Here is a 16,585-nt window from a genome sequence, read left to right on the forward strand (position 1 = left end):
CACACGCAACATTCGCGTGTAGTAGGTCGAAGTACCAGTGGTAATTTTGTACCTTACATCAAAAACAGTATTTTTTGAGTTTACACATTAGCTCCGTGAAATTTCAATTTATTTTGGACACGAACATTTTTCGTTTAAGATAAAGTTATTAATATCGCGAGATTGTGTTTGTGTAAGCCTCATAGGTACCTACCACACATGTTCGAGTTTTTCGAGTGAGTGTCCAATACTGGTGAATACAATTTTTTACTATACGATTATTTATAAATTATTATACTATGCTATCATTTACTTTAAACTCTTTCCTTATTATCATACAATTATCTATTATTATATAATATAGTATGTACATTATTCGGAAAGTCAGTATAGCTATAAACATAATACGGCTTCTGTCTCTATCCAATTAATTTACATGCTGTTTGGTATAATAATAATGTACATATACCTACATTATAAGCACCGAAACAATATTGAACATATAACATTTAAAACAATTATATAATTAAAATAGTTCATCTTTTCAATCCGTTGTTTTTATTTTTAGAAGAGATATTTATTTAAATGCAAAGGGGTTCCAATAATGGTAGACAATCATTTCTCAAAAAGTATTAACGTTTTAAGCAATATTTTTCTTTTACACAATTGTATGTAATTTTTAAGATAATATTTTTCCTAAATGGTCAACATTACATATTATTATGCAAAAACGAAATTTCGTACCAAGTAATTAACTGGTTATTACTCTTAAGTATTTAAAAATATAGATAAGCGAAGAAGTGGACCTACATTAATTCTTGAGTTAGATACCCCTTGTTTATATTCCCCCACACCTCAATACTTTAAATTCGTATAAGTGATTTCACTAACAATATAATATAGTAAATAGTTGTACTACTATTAGTATTTTTATCAGAGTACTTATATCTATCTATTAACTACTCTTTTGAAATTCGAGTTTGGCATATCAAAAATTGAAAATTTTGAAATTCTTAAAAAAAATATTCTGCATTGAAATAGGAAATTCCAAAATATATTTTCAAAATTCATTTGAAAATAGTAAAATATATTATTTTGTTTGAATGTTGCTTTATAATAACTTTTAGTTGAATAAAAAAAAAAATATTTCCAAAAACGTTAATATCTTTTGAAATCTCCCACTGAAATAATCATATTTTATAGGTAAATTATTGTATCTCTATATATTATTAATTGTATTAAGCTTTGCCTTATAAGTGTTGAACCTTGGCCCGCTCTGTACTAGAGTTTGGATTGTTAATTTGGAACCCGAATCATATTATACACTTGGTAAACTAATTAGACATAATTTAATTACAAAATCATTTTTTACGTTTTGTAACATTTAAATTAAATACGAAAGACCAATGGATCGCAGATATCTCAAGAAAATTAGGTTAACAAATTCTAAAATCTATGCTTTTTATAACGATTTATAACGATGTGTCATTTTTTTACAAAATGAATGGTACAATAGACTTCTACGAGTTACTCAGGCTACCAAAGAGTAGATACTTAACCAAATCACTTGAACCCATTTGCAGTAACACCAAGTAATAATAATTACGCCTTAAACCTTTAGCTCTGTTCTCTTCTCCAGTAATACAATTGTAGATTTTGAGTTTTTTCAATTTATTAACCAAGTTAAAAATTTAAGTCAATAATCTGACTAATAATTTGTAGGTTTTCGTTGTAACGCATACATTATATTCATTTAGCAACGTACATCTTACACATACTTTTTGGAATGTTGATAATAAACAATGTTAGTTATAACAATTTTGATTATAAATATGTACTATTATTGTGATTTATAATTAGATACTGTTTATAGACACAAATGGTTTTTTCTACATTTTAATATAAATTAATTCGAATGTTATTTAGACTTTAGAAAAATTTAATAGAAAATTTTTAGAATATTGTTCGGTTACATTTGTACATTTTATTGAACAAATAATTTACCTATTGTTATTGGCTATATATAGAACTAGGATTACTGCAACGTCTACAATTGTAAATAAGATTTATGAATTGAGTCTGGTTTTGATTTAAAATTCACTCTATTTTTCTTTAATATATTGATGTTTAGCCATTAAACGAGTGTATTACAATGTCTACAATGATATAAAAAATTAATACCCCATGGTAAGAAGTAAGAACTTAAATTAATTAACAATAAAATATTAATTTTATAATAAAACAAATCATATATACGCAATGCCAGGTTTTAATATTTTTTAAATTAAAAATACATAATAATAGTGTGACGACACTCTTTACTGATCTTGACCTATATGACAACATGCGTAGGTACATTTTTACACTCCAATTAATGTTTCCAGAATTTGCTGATATGCAAATTATACATATAGTACAATCCAATATTAGTTATCAGATAAACAAGCCGTTAATACTTACCAGTAAGTACACAAATAAAATATAGGTATGTAGGTACTACCTGTATTGGTTATGGATTTTATTTTATCTTTACAATTAGAAATTAGAGCGATTTTTTTGAAGATTGTGTTATGGTAACTCGTTATTCTGATCAAAAATAAAATAGGTATAGCTACGTAAGCTTCAATTACTTTCAATAACTTATTTTTGAACAACTATCCTTACATTTTATCGAATTTTTTATTATAACTTTTGTATACAGGCATACAAATATCGTATTATAGATATTATGAAGATAACTATAATTGAAACACGATGTTTAATAGAAATTTGCATGGTTCAACAGCATTTTAATACAAATTAAAGGGGACACTACTCAACTTTTAAATGTATTGAAACAGGTATCTCCACAAATTCATCTAGAAGCATTAAAAAAAAAAAATTGTTGAAATTGCTAATCTATTCTGCTGATCTGAAACTATGACAATCCGTTACTGTTAGTTGCATGATACTAATCAAAAATCATTGAAAAGATAAAGCATTTACTTTGCTTGAGATTTAAATAATACTTTTCTGTTTTAAGTATAATGAAATCGTAGTTTACTCAATATTATGATCATAAATTAATAATAATTATGAATACCCAATTATTCTGTACATATATACGTCATGTCTATAACATTACCAAATTTTCATTCAACTCAACTTAAAATGCAAATTAGCGCATCTACAGTAGCCATTCAAGCCTAAATTATAATTGCTATTTGCATTATTCATAATATTATTATTCCGTAAAAACAACAAGTCTACACGAGGCATACCTGAGTGAGCAACGATTGCACCACCTCGCTCAGTAGATACTAAATACATCTGTTCGAGTAACTAGTAACGACATTCTGTATCATATTGTTAGACAATTTTTTTCAGTAGTTCCTACATTTTAATACCAAACTTACTTTAAGTCGTTTATGTAAATACTGCATCGATTAAGAAATCGTTAACCTTAAAACTCTTTGTAGTTTGTATGCCAATGACCATAGACGCCGAGCCTTATTTATTTCATTATTATTACTTGAAGACTTATTAATTTTTCAGTATTTGTATGGATAACGCATATAAGAAAAAAGTGAAGTGCAGGTATCTTTAGAATTAGAAGCCTCGCATAGTGAATTTTCGAAAAAAAATTCTCAGTACAATGGTGTACAACTCTGACTCAGAACGTAAATTATTTATATTGCAACATGAATGATTGTATTTTATATTTGTATGACGCTGCCGGGCATTTCAGTCAATAATTCAATCTCCTGTTAACATAATTTAAATCCATAGTAACATTTTTAAGTAATTTTTAAGTAGGTAATTTATATAGTTTTTTTTGTCTTTAACTCGAATCAACAATTATTAAATATGTTAACTTTACGATGTATCAATGAACCCTAAAATCGATTAAAGATTGTAGTGCTCTCATTTAAAAACGAGTTACACGTTTTTTATAAAATCAAAAATGTATCCACTTAAAAACTTGTATCTTAAAAATAAAATAATATAAAACCTCAACACTTTATAAATAAAAAATTGTATAGTAGCTGCAGGTATTTTTTTTTTTTTTTTTTTGATACCGACTATTTATTATAAAAAGAAGTGTCCTAATGAATAATATCATACTATAGTATTTTACTTCTATTATGTTTATTGTATCCTTTTCAGACATTTTAAATGTAATTATATGTATAATTATGTCATGTTGTTTTTCAAAATAAAATCTTTCATTGTCAAAAATATGTTTAAATAATTCAGTAATTTATGTGCAACTATACAATTGATTTCTTCAAAAAAAATTAGGTTTCTGTATTCGATAAAATAAGTGTCCTTGCTTGGATCTGAGAGTGTGTAGTGTGTGCATTTTCTCCGAATCTCAGTATATTATCACGAATTTATGACCATATTTATCATTAGGCGACTGACTGATATAAAAATATGTGCTGTGGATTATAATGTTTTAACTTAGCGACATTAAAATAGTGATATTAGATGTCAATAGTATGATTCAGGATGTGAAATACCTTGATCAATGAGCAGTGCACCATTAATTATAAGAGTAATTGAAATTAAATTATAATATAAGTTCACGCTGTAAAAAAGCCACCTATTTAAAATATAAACACAATTTTTTAATTCCTCCACGTACGTAGATACTAGGTACTTAAATGTATGATAAATATCGAACGTTGTTTTAATCACAATACCAGAAATTATTAATTATTATAAAAATATAAACACCTACCTACGGGTTAATTGTTTATTTTTCTCCCATATCATCATTTATAATAATTATCATATGTATTATTACTGACGTCTTGACTTATTAAATAGCTGTGATAATCATGATATAATTATCTATAAGACTTTTATTGTAATATTGAACAACTAACGTGTACTTACCTATGCGATTGAAAATAATACATAGATCTTATAATATTGTATCTCAACCTATTTGAAAAAGTACTAGGTAGTATTAACTTCCGTAAACAAAAAAATAGTAAGGAATTACAAAATCAATTGTAGGTATGTGAGCTGATAAATCGATGAAAACATAATAAAATGATGATGAATCAATCAAACATAAAAATAAATTCATTTCGAACTTTATAACCGTAGTTTATTTTTTAATTTGAAATGACTCGTCAACATTGGCCATAGGGACAGTACCTAAGTACTACCTAGTATATATTATAAAATATACATAGTGCTCTTGTCTTAGCAAACAAACATACTTTAAATTAAAATCTACCTATTTCATAAGTATCGCTAGATTTATTGGACATCAGACGTTTGTAGTAAGGAACGTACGACCTCATTGAAATTGTATTGTACACTATCAAAGTATGGATTTAATGTGAGAGTTGAGGTACCTCTGCGAGTAAAATCAATTACGTGTGAGTACGTCGTACACTAGTAATGGCTATAAAAAATAAATTACAAAATATTATATAATATACGCAATAAATTGTAAGTACTAGTAAAGATATAGTAAGTACTTACAATAGTGTCAAACTGTCAAATAAAAGTTAATTCATAAAGCCACTGACCGCGGTAACTATTGTACTGACACTAGGTAACTCAAAAAGAAAATTAAATGAACAAACAAGCTTCAGTTGCATAACAGTAACTCCAGCAAAGACTAATTGAACACATATAAACATTACTCAAAATAAATCATTGAATATAAAACACAAAATATTTTAAATGACCAAAATACAAAATAAATTAATCCAAAATAAATGAAATCAAAGTGGAACTGAGTAGATGTCAACACAAACACGAAAACAAAAAGGATAAACAGTAATAAAATATAAACTTGGTATGTAGGTCAAACTAGGATCAACCACGGTTCCCGATGGCAAGGAAAGAACGACCGCTGTGAAAATCCGGTACATGAGTTCTTTTCATATAGTAATAAGGCGCGTAAATCATAAGCATTAAAAATAGCAGAATGAAGCAAGTAGGTAGGTCATAAGTATATCATACTCAATATTTGATGAAACTTTATACATTTCAGTATTTCACGTACCTGACTATGATTTCCTCATCTCGGAACCAATCACGAACAAATTCCACATTTAATAGAAATTATTGAGAAAAGCAATCTAATAAATTAAATTTGAGCATATTATTAATGCCTACCCCTGTACCCATAGTGCAGACTATTACACCTAATTAAATAATATGTGAGGGTAGTATGTAACTATAATGTGCATGATTATAATGATTAATTACATACATTAATTCGAATTATTCTGATTAGAACTTGGAAGTATTAATTATAAAAATCCGAATGATTAATAACTATATCGCATGCGTGCATGTAAATGTTTAATTAAATTATTTATTCACCCGGGTCCGGAATAACTAGAGTTGAGTAGCTGAACACCAGTCGAACTTATCGTTGTCTACTTATCACATCGATATAGGTACCGATTAATATTAGGAAAAAGGAATTGTTTTAGCTGTTTGGTATGGGGCATTGCCAATTCCATATTTTAACAGCTGGCACGACTTCTCGGAGGCTCAATTTTGCAGTCCATGAGTTTGATTCGACGATAAAACCATACATATCACAGTTATAATATATGATGTGTTCGCTGTTTCTTATTTTGCATATAGATACCTATGCGAACAGCCTTATTTTACCACGCTGGATTCATTATTATAGGTATTATGTATGTTGTCATATTGGCTTGACGCTATAGATTCGTCCAGGCCCACTTACGAGCTACGAACTTTGAAAATAGTGGGTTGTAACAATATGAATTACTTCAGATTTAATTATATAGTTTCAAATTATTTGAATAAACAATTTGTAGGACGGACAATGGACATTGAAAACACAAGGAAACTGTTGAGCATTATATATTCTGTGGGGCCAATTTCTCCATGGGTTATACTTTCCCCGCGGTTGACACTTAAAGATTAAGTTAACATTCATTGATTCTGCGTAATACCAAAAGTATTAGCACACTATGGCGAGTGCTTTGGATTTATTAGTGATAGTTAAACTTCGTAGATCATTTACAAATATAAACAAACATTGAAGAAAGTTGCTATTTACTATAATTGACATTAACTAAACCTAAACCCATTTTGAGAATAAGCTAATACATAGCTCCGAACAAAATATTGTTTTTGAATTCAATAATATGTATTTATCATTGTTCTAAGACGTCACAACATTCAAGTCAAGAATTATCAGTATTTTTAGTGTTTTATTTTATTAGGTCTTGCTTGTATAAAGTTCGATACGGTCATGTAGATCAGACCATAGTTGCTTCCAGATCATTTGACTTCAATACTTAATGAACCTAATTTTAAAATCAATAATTACAAGGCAGAGTTATTTCGGTAATATTCTGTTGTGACTTGTAATCGAACTGTTTATAGAACAATTATTTACTCAGAAAAAATGGGTTCATGAGTTTTTAAATCCTGAATACTTTTGAGTCAACAATACGCCACACTCGTATCCTTCGATCTTCTGATTGTGTAATAGTGTAATCTGCTTATACGCTATTCGCGTACATAGTTAAAATATCATTATGACACACTTATCGAATAGCTAAGTAGGCTACAGGTTATATGTGAAGAAAAATCAAGTGACAATAGGCCATGCATTTATACGCCCTTACGTCACGAATCACGATCGCATTTGAGAGTAAACACACGTCTCACCCATACAAAACAAAAAACGTGACTAAAAATCATATATTATATACAATTTAAAATATAAATGTTTCAAATTTAACGTGTATACTTATCAGCTTCCTGTTGCCTCTAGGCATTTGTGTAGTGAGTCGATGAATGTTTTCCGTTAAACAAAATTTTAAAATTTTACTTAATTATTTCGTATACAAACCACCATTAGCGTTCGAGTACAGATAAACAACAACATTTGTCAATAATATAATTTTTTGCGCAATATGTCTGAACATAAGCAAAAATAAAAACTAATTCACTGCTCCGTCTAAAATACTTTTTATATATCTAAAGTAAAAATTAATAAAAAATCGTATGTACTCGCTTCCTCTTATAGTAGGTTTCTACTTCAAGTGTTCTTTGTCATTAGTACTATAATATAGATGTATACAATTTTAATTCAATAATAAATCATTAGCCAACGTTGGGCAGTATCAAAGATACCATTGTATCTTGTATCTTGTATCATGATACTTTTTATTCTATTATCCCGTATCTTTTTTTTGCCAAAAGATACAAGATACTATTATCGTAATTATTTTTAATGAAAAATACCAAGAAATATGAATTCGATTTGCAGGGCAATCAAATCTTAAAATAAATGTAACAATTACTGTAGAAATGAACGAAACGAACAAATTCACAACACAACGTTACAATTTGTAAGATAATACAATTTGAAAAACATAAAATTAAATAAAGGTGCCCGTATCCGTATGACTGTACATAGTTCTACAGATATGCACTAAACTGAAATTTTGGTTCTCGTAAAATATGAATCCGCTACCTAGAATCTAGATATATCAATATGAGTGAAGGTCTTTCCACATAAAATAGAAAATAAAATCAAAAGTTCAGATAAGTATTTACAGTGTACTATTCGCATTGTTGTACCATTTTATTCGTTCTGTCTTCTGAGAGTGTCTGTGTCACTGTGTCAACATTCAACTGTCAGTAAAATAATTATACCGTTCACTATTTTTTCATATTTTATTCCTTTACAATTGATTTGTTTTAATTTTTTTTAATAGATTCTTTTACTGAACAAAATAGTTCTGATTATGCTGTAAAAGTATTGTGTATGACATGCCAAGATGTTAAAAAAGAACAAAAAATACTTTCTGGATCTCTTAAATCTCTCATCCTGTAGGTCTAATCTATCTTGTATCTTGTATCTTTTCTACATTCACAATGTCTCTCTTATCTTGTATCTTACACTAAATGCAAGTATTATGATACTATTTTTTGATTATCTTGCCCTACCCTTGGTATTCGTCGTTGTAGCTACCTATAATAACTGGAAAAATAAGCTATAAACTTCTTCAAAGTCTTAAGGAATTTATGTAATTTTTATTGAAAACGAAAAAATAAGTTTTTGAGTCTATTAACTTCGGATGAATCAACATCTATCGTTAACTGTATAACTTGATTTCACCCGTGAAAAAAGCCTATTTTGGTACCAAAAATTTTTTAAAAAGGAATCGAAAAGTTGTATGAAACATGTCATTAACAATTTTTAAAAATTCACGGGATTATAACAATGAATAATCGAATCTGAGTGGTTATTGGTCCTTAATAGTGTTTGGGGCTTGTCAAAGAATAGTGAGTATGTTAAGGTCATTGCTTTGTGTGAGGTCACTTACAAACCAGGGGGCAAATATTTGGGTTATTGTTCTAAGTGATATTGATCGGAATAACTGCAAGGTTACTGTTATTCAGATAACTAAATTACACCCCAGATTTCGATGCCGTAGGTGGTCAATGGGATGAGGAATTGTCATGAATTTGATTTCGAACTATCTACTATTATAATTTACAATGGATCAGTTATAACATTTATGGTAAGATATATAGCAAGTAAATATAAAAAAACACAACAATTATAATACAAGCTGATTCTATTAACATAAACCACTCTTTATATCAAGCAGTATTGACACAATTTTTAAGTACACCAGACACACAGTAATTATTAATACAATTTGTGTTCGATATAAAAATGCATAATTTTATGAATCCATGCAGTAGGTACCTAATACCTATGTCGTAATTAAATACATCACACCAAAAAAGGCTAATTTTTATATTAGAAAAAAACTTTTATTTTAAAAATGTATGTGAAAACAATATTGTAGGTATTATACATTAAAATCGTATGTGTGTAGCGTATGTAGTTTTAGGACTGGGATAGTATAATAAACTAAGTGTAGGCGCGTTCCTTATAAACCCAGTGGTGGTGTATTACTCCCCCCCTCCCCCCCCCCCACCATAACAAAAATTAGACTTCAGAATAAATATAATTTAAAAACATAATTATTCATAATAATTGTATATATCCTATATAATATAAATAATATATTAGCGATAATTCGAACAAGGCAGAAACATAAATCAATATTACAACGGTTCAATTATGGCTGTACCAACTCCCGGCTGTAACAATAACAACTGATTATGTGTTTTGATGTTAAGCTGCGGGCTAACCATAACACGTATAAGTATACCGCAAATATTTTTAGTCTACATAGGCGATGAAAATCGAGCCTCACGATGATCATTGCGCTTTGCGCATTTTTAATATTGGTGAACACTGTACATCGTCAGATAATAATAATAATTTAAACAACGTAAGCACTTATAGAACATAATTGTCTAAATAAAATGAATAAATAAAAAAAAAATAAAAAACAAAACTTATAAAGTGTATAATACATAATATATTAAATATTTACACATTTTATGGGCGATAAACTTTTTTAAGGACATCAGATCCGATAGGTAATAAATTATAACATAGTGGACAATAAACAATAATATTGTCAAAAACCTACTTTTCTTTTATATAATTTACAAACACCGATATAAATAAGTAATAAACTCCGATCATCAGTATTAAAAAAAAATTAATGATATCAGTTTCCATTATAGCGACTAGCAGATTAACATACGTCTTTGATTAGACAATTTTAATAAAATATAATGTTCTTATAGTACATACTTTATACATTTCCATATTAACAATTCTCGTTAATGTACCAATATTGTAATTTTTGCTAATGAGTAGGTAATAGGTATTATTCATTCTCATTGTTAGCAAAATCAATTTTTATATTTCATATCTATTTCTGTCCATTTACAGCTATAAATAAAGCAAATACTGTAGAATCTTTCTAAAAAAAACATAAAGAAAAAGTGTATAAAGTACAGAATAGTAATAGTTTATGAAATGTTCGACGCGTGTTATACGTTAGATTCTAATACGCATTACTTTAAAAATTTGTATTTCAAATGTTGTATACAAAATGTACTATTAATTAATACATCATCTTTATACATTTTAAATTACTTTTTAGTGTAAAAAAAAATAAACACTCCGAAAACGTTTGAGTGATTCTGATAGTAAATGCTAAAATAGATTTATACAATGTACTTAATTCCAATAGATACATCATGTATTGTTTCAGTACAATTCCTCAACAAATTCACTAAACATACGAATTGATTTAAGTATACATACGATATCTATACTTAACATAATACATACAATATCTATGAATAAAATAATTGGCATGTACAGATCTGTTATACAAACGAAATGTATAAAAATATAATATCTTATAACAATGGTGTGTACAAATAGTTGTTTTTATCTACATAAATCATCAAACTCAAAAGTACCATAGTGTTTCATTATGTTCGTACCGCTAAAATAAACCAAAGTAGTATAATTGAAATGGATACAGTTCTAGTAGCATGATTATCTATCGAAATATTGTTAAAAATGTAGCAAATTCCCAGTAATTTACGGGCTGTGAATATTTAATTGATGAGTCAGCAGATTAATATTATACATAGGTACCTACATTTTTTGTAGCTATATTTAAGTAATATTAAATTAAATTAACACTTATATCATAACTTTTTGATGGTCTATTATAGTTGTTATTAAATAATTATTGTAAACAACTAAATATTATGTTCGTTAGTGTGTAATTACTTAATCATGACGTAGGTAATCAATGCAATCTGCAAGAAAACAACATCAATATTCATTAACATATGTAGGAAATAAAAGAAAAAATTAATCATGTTACAAGAAGTGTGTAAAAATTCAAAATAACGATTAGCTTCAACCTCCCCAAGTATGATTACCTATGCAAAAGTTGATAAGTTTAACTTACTTTTTTTTACTATTTCGAGAGTGAAGTGATTTATATCCGACCAATTCGATCGTAGTGAAAACAATTTGCAACTGAGAGGTTGTTGCCAAACAGGTATACACAGTGTCAACGAAATGGTATCAAAAATAAAGATGAGAATTATTAGAACGCAAAATATTTCAATGGCGTAAAATGACCTACCTTGAAATATGTGTTGTATGCTACTTCTCGGAAGAGTAAATACAAACTTACAACGTTCGGGCAATACTGGCTAGACGAGCTGGCATAATTTTTCATCACTAAAACTGATCGCCAATAAGAAACACAATGCTGTGAGAATACATACGTAAACCGGATGAAACGATTTCGCCACAACTCTAGAATACGGCTGTTCTAGCAGCAGTGGTTAGTAAATTTTTACTGCTTGATCGATAATCAATTCCATATGATACCTTTTGAGTAGTACACAACGATGTAAGTCTTGTAGTTTCCGAAGACTATATTATGTTTATCGTGGTCGTAAAATAGATCATGGACTCGAAACTCGAAAGTGTTGTTCGTCCAAGTAAAAGTCACTTAATGCACATTAGGTATGGCCCACTCAACATTGGCCCACCTAACGAATATTTTCTGACTACGTACCTGCTGACTACTAGCATATTAACTCAAAGGGATACTCAATTATAATTCATAAAATAATATAATAAATATGCTTTTAAAAAAAAAACGTTTCATATGATGTTATATTGTGATAACATAACATTAAACATAATTCTCAAAAATATATTAATATTTTTCACTACTGGCTAGATTTTGGAGTTAAAATTACATTACAATAATAAGTAATTACCACATAATTCAATATTTAATTTTTGTCACACGGAACACGCTTCATAAAAAGAAAGAATTGGATAAGAAATTGAGTTTTTCATCTTTACGCACGTGTGATTACGAGAAAGTGAGGCAGGTCAATGAAACCCAATTGTATTTTAAGGTTGCCATTTAAAGAAATTTAAGTAAATGTATATGTATAATATGTATAATTTATATGTTATTAATTATTATTTTCATTCATATCATTATGTATTTATTTTAGTAGGCATGTAAATCAAATAAATAAGTATCGAGTTCATACATTATATGATGTTCATAAACTGATAATTAGGTATTAAACAATACTTTGTTAGTTTTCCAAATTAGTGAAATTCGATTTATTTTTTAAATGAAAAATAGTACAAAGTAAATTGTTAAAGGACTTTGAACATTGAATTATAAATAATTCGGTTAACTAGTGCAGTTGACACAAATCTCGTAATTATTTATCTATATTCAGTAGGTACCTACTCTTATCCTTGGACTTGATCATACCTAAACAATTATTAAATTTATGTAGATAGATCGTAGGTATACACTAACCACGAACAGAATTTTTTTTTTTATTGGTCTTAAAAATTAACTCGGCAGCAAGGACCATTAGTTATTATAATAATGTATACCCTATTCATACAAAACATTTAGATTTTAACAAGCACCTATTTAAATGCTCATAAGATAATTTCAAAAAGTTTATTCTTTTTGAATTTAAAATGTTTTTTACTGGATCAATTTACTCACCAAAAATAATGATATTGAAGAAAATTGTAAAAATAAACTACATGACTTATATTAATATTTTTACAGGTAATATTTTTCTAAAAACTTGATTTTATGATAACTATATAAATTGGATTTTTTGATTTTTCAAAAAAAAATTGTATTTGATTTTAATATTTTAATTTTTAGTAAATGATTAATAAGAAAAAAATGAAAAACTGTTAGGTATTTTTGTAACAAGCTTTAGGTACCTACCTACCTTAATAGTTAACCTATAATAGCTTAAACTAATTCTGAATTTGACACCAAACTCTATACATTTTTAGTATATTTATACCTGTTATAAAGAAATTGTACAACAATGCTATATAAAATATAATACAATATACCTAACTAGTTATGAAGATCAATCAGAGTAATCCATTTTGAATAATTGTTATGGTTTAGTTTGAAAAATCACAAATGATTCATCAGCCTAAGAACAAAATTTAAATTTAGCACATTCAATAATTCACAAATGTGTGAGTTTTAATAGCTTAATTTTCTATATTTTCAAAGTTATTTATGAAAACAAATACAATTCAATAAACTCATACTAATTACATAGGTAGGTATTAATAATATTTCTTAATATAATACATCTGAAAATTATAATTGGTGATTTTTATGACCACCAAACAATATCTATATTATTAAAATAAGTACGTACCTACCTATGACGGTATGAGATATGCAGTAATATAATATTATAAATGCTATATTTTTAATAAATTATTTTGCTAATTATAAAATACCTACGTAATAAGGAATAACGTAAACACTTATTATCTTATCGAATTTATGAATTATAAATGAAAAAACTATACTGTTTATGTTTTTGTAAATTGTTAAATCTAATTTTGAATTTGAAATGTGTGATACAAATTAATGTATTCATTTATCAATTACCATTCTAAATACCAAATTTGTATTGATTTCTCCCAAGCTATAAGCAAAATTGTGCATTTATTTTGCATAATTTTTCTAATTTTCATTCATGTCTTTTAAAACACATAGTTTCCCAAACAAAATTCTTTAACTTTTATCCAGGCTCATAGTTAATTTTTAACTTTTTTGTTATTTCCCCAAACGGCCCAAACACTGTAAGGAAATGTAACAAATGAGTCATTAGTTATTGAGTTATTTACCAACGTACAGTGTACTCTAGATGGAAGACCACGACCATCACTATCCTCAATTGAAGATAACTCAGTGGATTCATTATTAACTGAAGGCTCATTCGGCTTATTCTTGTTTTATATTTTTAATTAAATAGAACAAATTGATATAATTATAACTTATATAAATAATATTGCTAAAAGTTCATTTTTAAATGTAACACTGATCTTACCTCATCTTCGTTTACTTTGTCAGCTTTTGATTTTTTGCAAAAAAAAGAAAGAATAGTATTCTTTCTTTTGTTAGTTTCATGCTCATTAGTGATATTCATACTAAAATACTAAATGTGTAGCACTAGTAATGGAAATATAAATTTAAACATACACAGTCACAGAGGCGTCAACAAACAGAAAACTATGTAAAACTATTAACTATGATATTTTGATATATTATTACTTATATTAGTATGTTACGTGGGTAGTAAAAAACGTAGTCACATGAAAAACAACGGTCGTTTTGCGTCAGTGATTATCAGTTTATCATCACAATTATTACGTATCGAAAAAACCACAGATGTCTATAAATAGAAATTTGTAGGAAAAACACTTGATTGATCTATGGCAGCGTTTCCTGAAGTGTGTTCCGCGGAACCTTAGGGTTCCGTGGGACTATATCAAGGGTTCCGCCAGATGTATGAGATTATTGAGAAAATTTTTTTTTTAACTAAGTTTAATAATGAAAAGTCATTAACAGTATCATTAAAATATCATTTAGACTTGAGAGTTTAGAGAATTGATTATCCTTTTTTTATTTAGAAAAATTGTAGTTTAGTTGGATTAGACATTAGGGTTCTACGAAACACAAACAAATTTTTAAGGGTGCCGTGGTCGTAAAAGTTTGGGAACCGCTGATCTATGGTATTGCGTTTCGCGTATGATTGTAATAATATGATAGACGAAATATATAATTTGAGAGCCAAGATAAGTACATGGTGGATTATATCCGTAATTATAATATATATTTTACATGTCAATGCATTAAACATTTTTAAAAAAAAGACTCTGGGGGATCTATCCCCATCATCCCCCCCCCCCCCATAACTACGCCACTGGAGTACACTATTTTAATCTTAGATCATATTATACTATAGTATATGATCTAAGATTTTAATTTTCAATCTACGTAAATGATACCATGGAATAATGGAAATAACCTTAAGAGGACGTCGTACCCGCATAAGTTATAGTTAAGATCATTTTTAAATGTATAGTTTTAAAAAGTTCATAACTAACTTAAAAATAATATTATCAACTAAAGCCCACCTGGAGTTGTAGATAACAATCTTAGATTTAAATTGAATAATAAGTCAATTCACTCTAATATCAAAACTACCAGCACACTATTGAATCTGGTGAACGAAAATGTGCTATGTCATACGTGTGTAAGACGGAGACAACACACGAGGCTACGATGTCCTCTTAATTGTATTAGATAGCCGATTGTAAAAGCCAAAAAAAATCACAAATCTCTGTCATTTACAAAATTTGCAAATTTATAAATATTTTATAGATGATGTATTTTTATTCACATTGAGATGTACACGAGAAAAAAAATTATTGTCATTGCGACCTTATAAATTATTTAATTTCTAACAGCATAATATTATACTTAATTGTATGGCTAGTATACCATGGTGTTAAGTTTGAGAATACTTATAATAAAGTTATTGAGTGAGTGCAGGGTGATTATTTAACAGCGAACACTCATCTCGAGTAAACACAGTAAAAACAGTTTGGAAATATTTTTTAAAGACATTTGAATCATTTGATGCATAAAAATCGAATTTTGAACGAGTAGTTAATTAGTTATTACCAAGTACCTATTTAAAGTTTATGTCAGTGTTGAGAAGTGGCACAGGGTACTCTGGGTCGGCAAAGTGGTTAACCAGTAACCACTATAGGAACCTACATACTCCATTAATTGTTGGTAAATTGAATACCTACTTA

At 27.9% G+C, this 16,585-nt stretch overlaps 1 protein-coding gene across 2 annotated transcripts in view; it reads left to right on the forward strand.

The window, feature by feature from the left end:
- LOC111027345 (glucose dehydrogenase [FAD, quinone]-like) overlaps positions 1 to 16,585 on the forward strand; it is a 23,310-nt gene continuing 6,725 nt past the window's right edge. The window contains exon 1 of one of the 2 annotated variants that reach the window (XM_022305711.1): positions 1 to 232. The gene's annotated coding sequence lies outside the window, so the exon portion shown is untranslated. The remainder of the gene's footprint in view (positions 233 to 16,585) is intronic. The other variant, XM_022305710.1, reaches the window with a different exon arrangement.

Source organism: Myzus persicae, unplaced genomic scaffold, assembly GCF_001856785.1.
Source record: "Myzus persicae strain clone G006 unplaced genomic scaffold, MPER_G0061.0, whole genome shotgun sequence".
NCBI classification, from domain to species: domain Eukaryota; kingdom Metazoa; phylum Arthropoda; class Insecta; order Hemiptera; family Aphididae; genus Myzus; species Myzus persicae.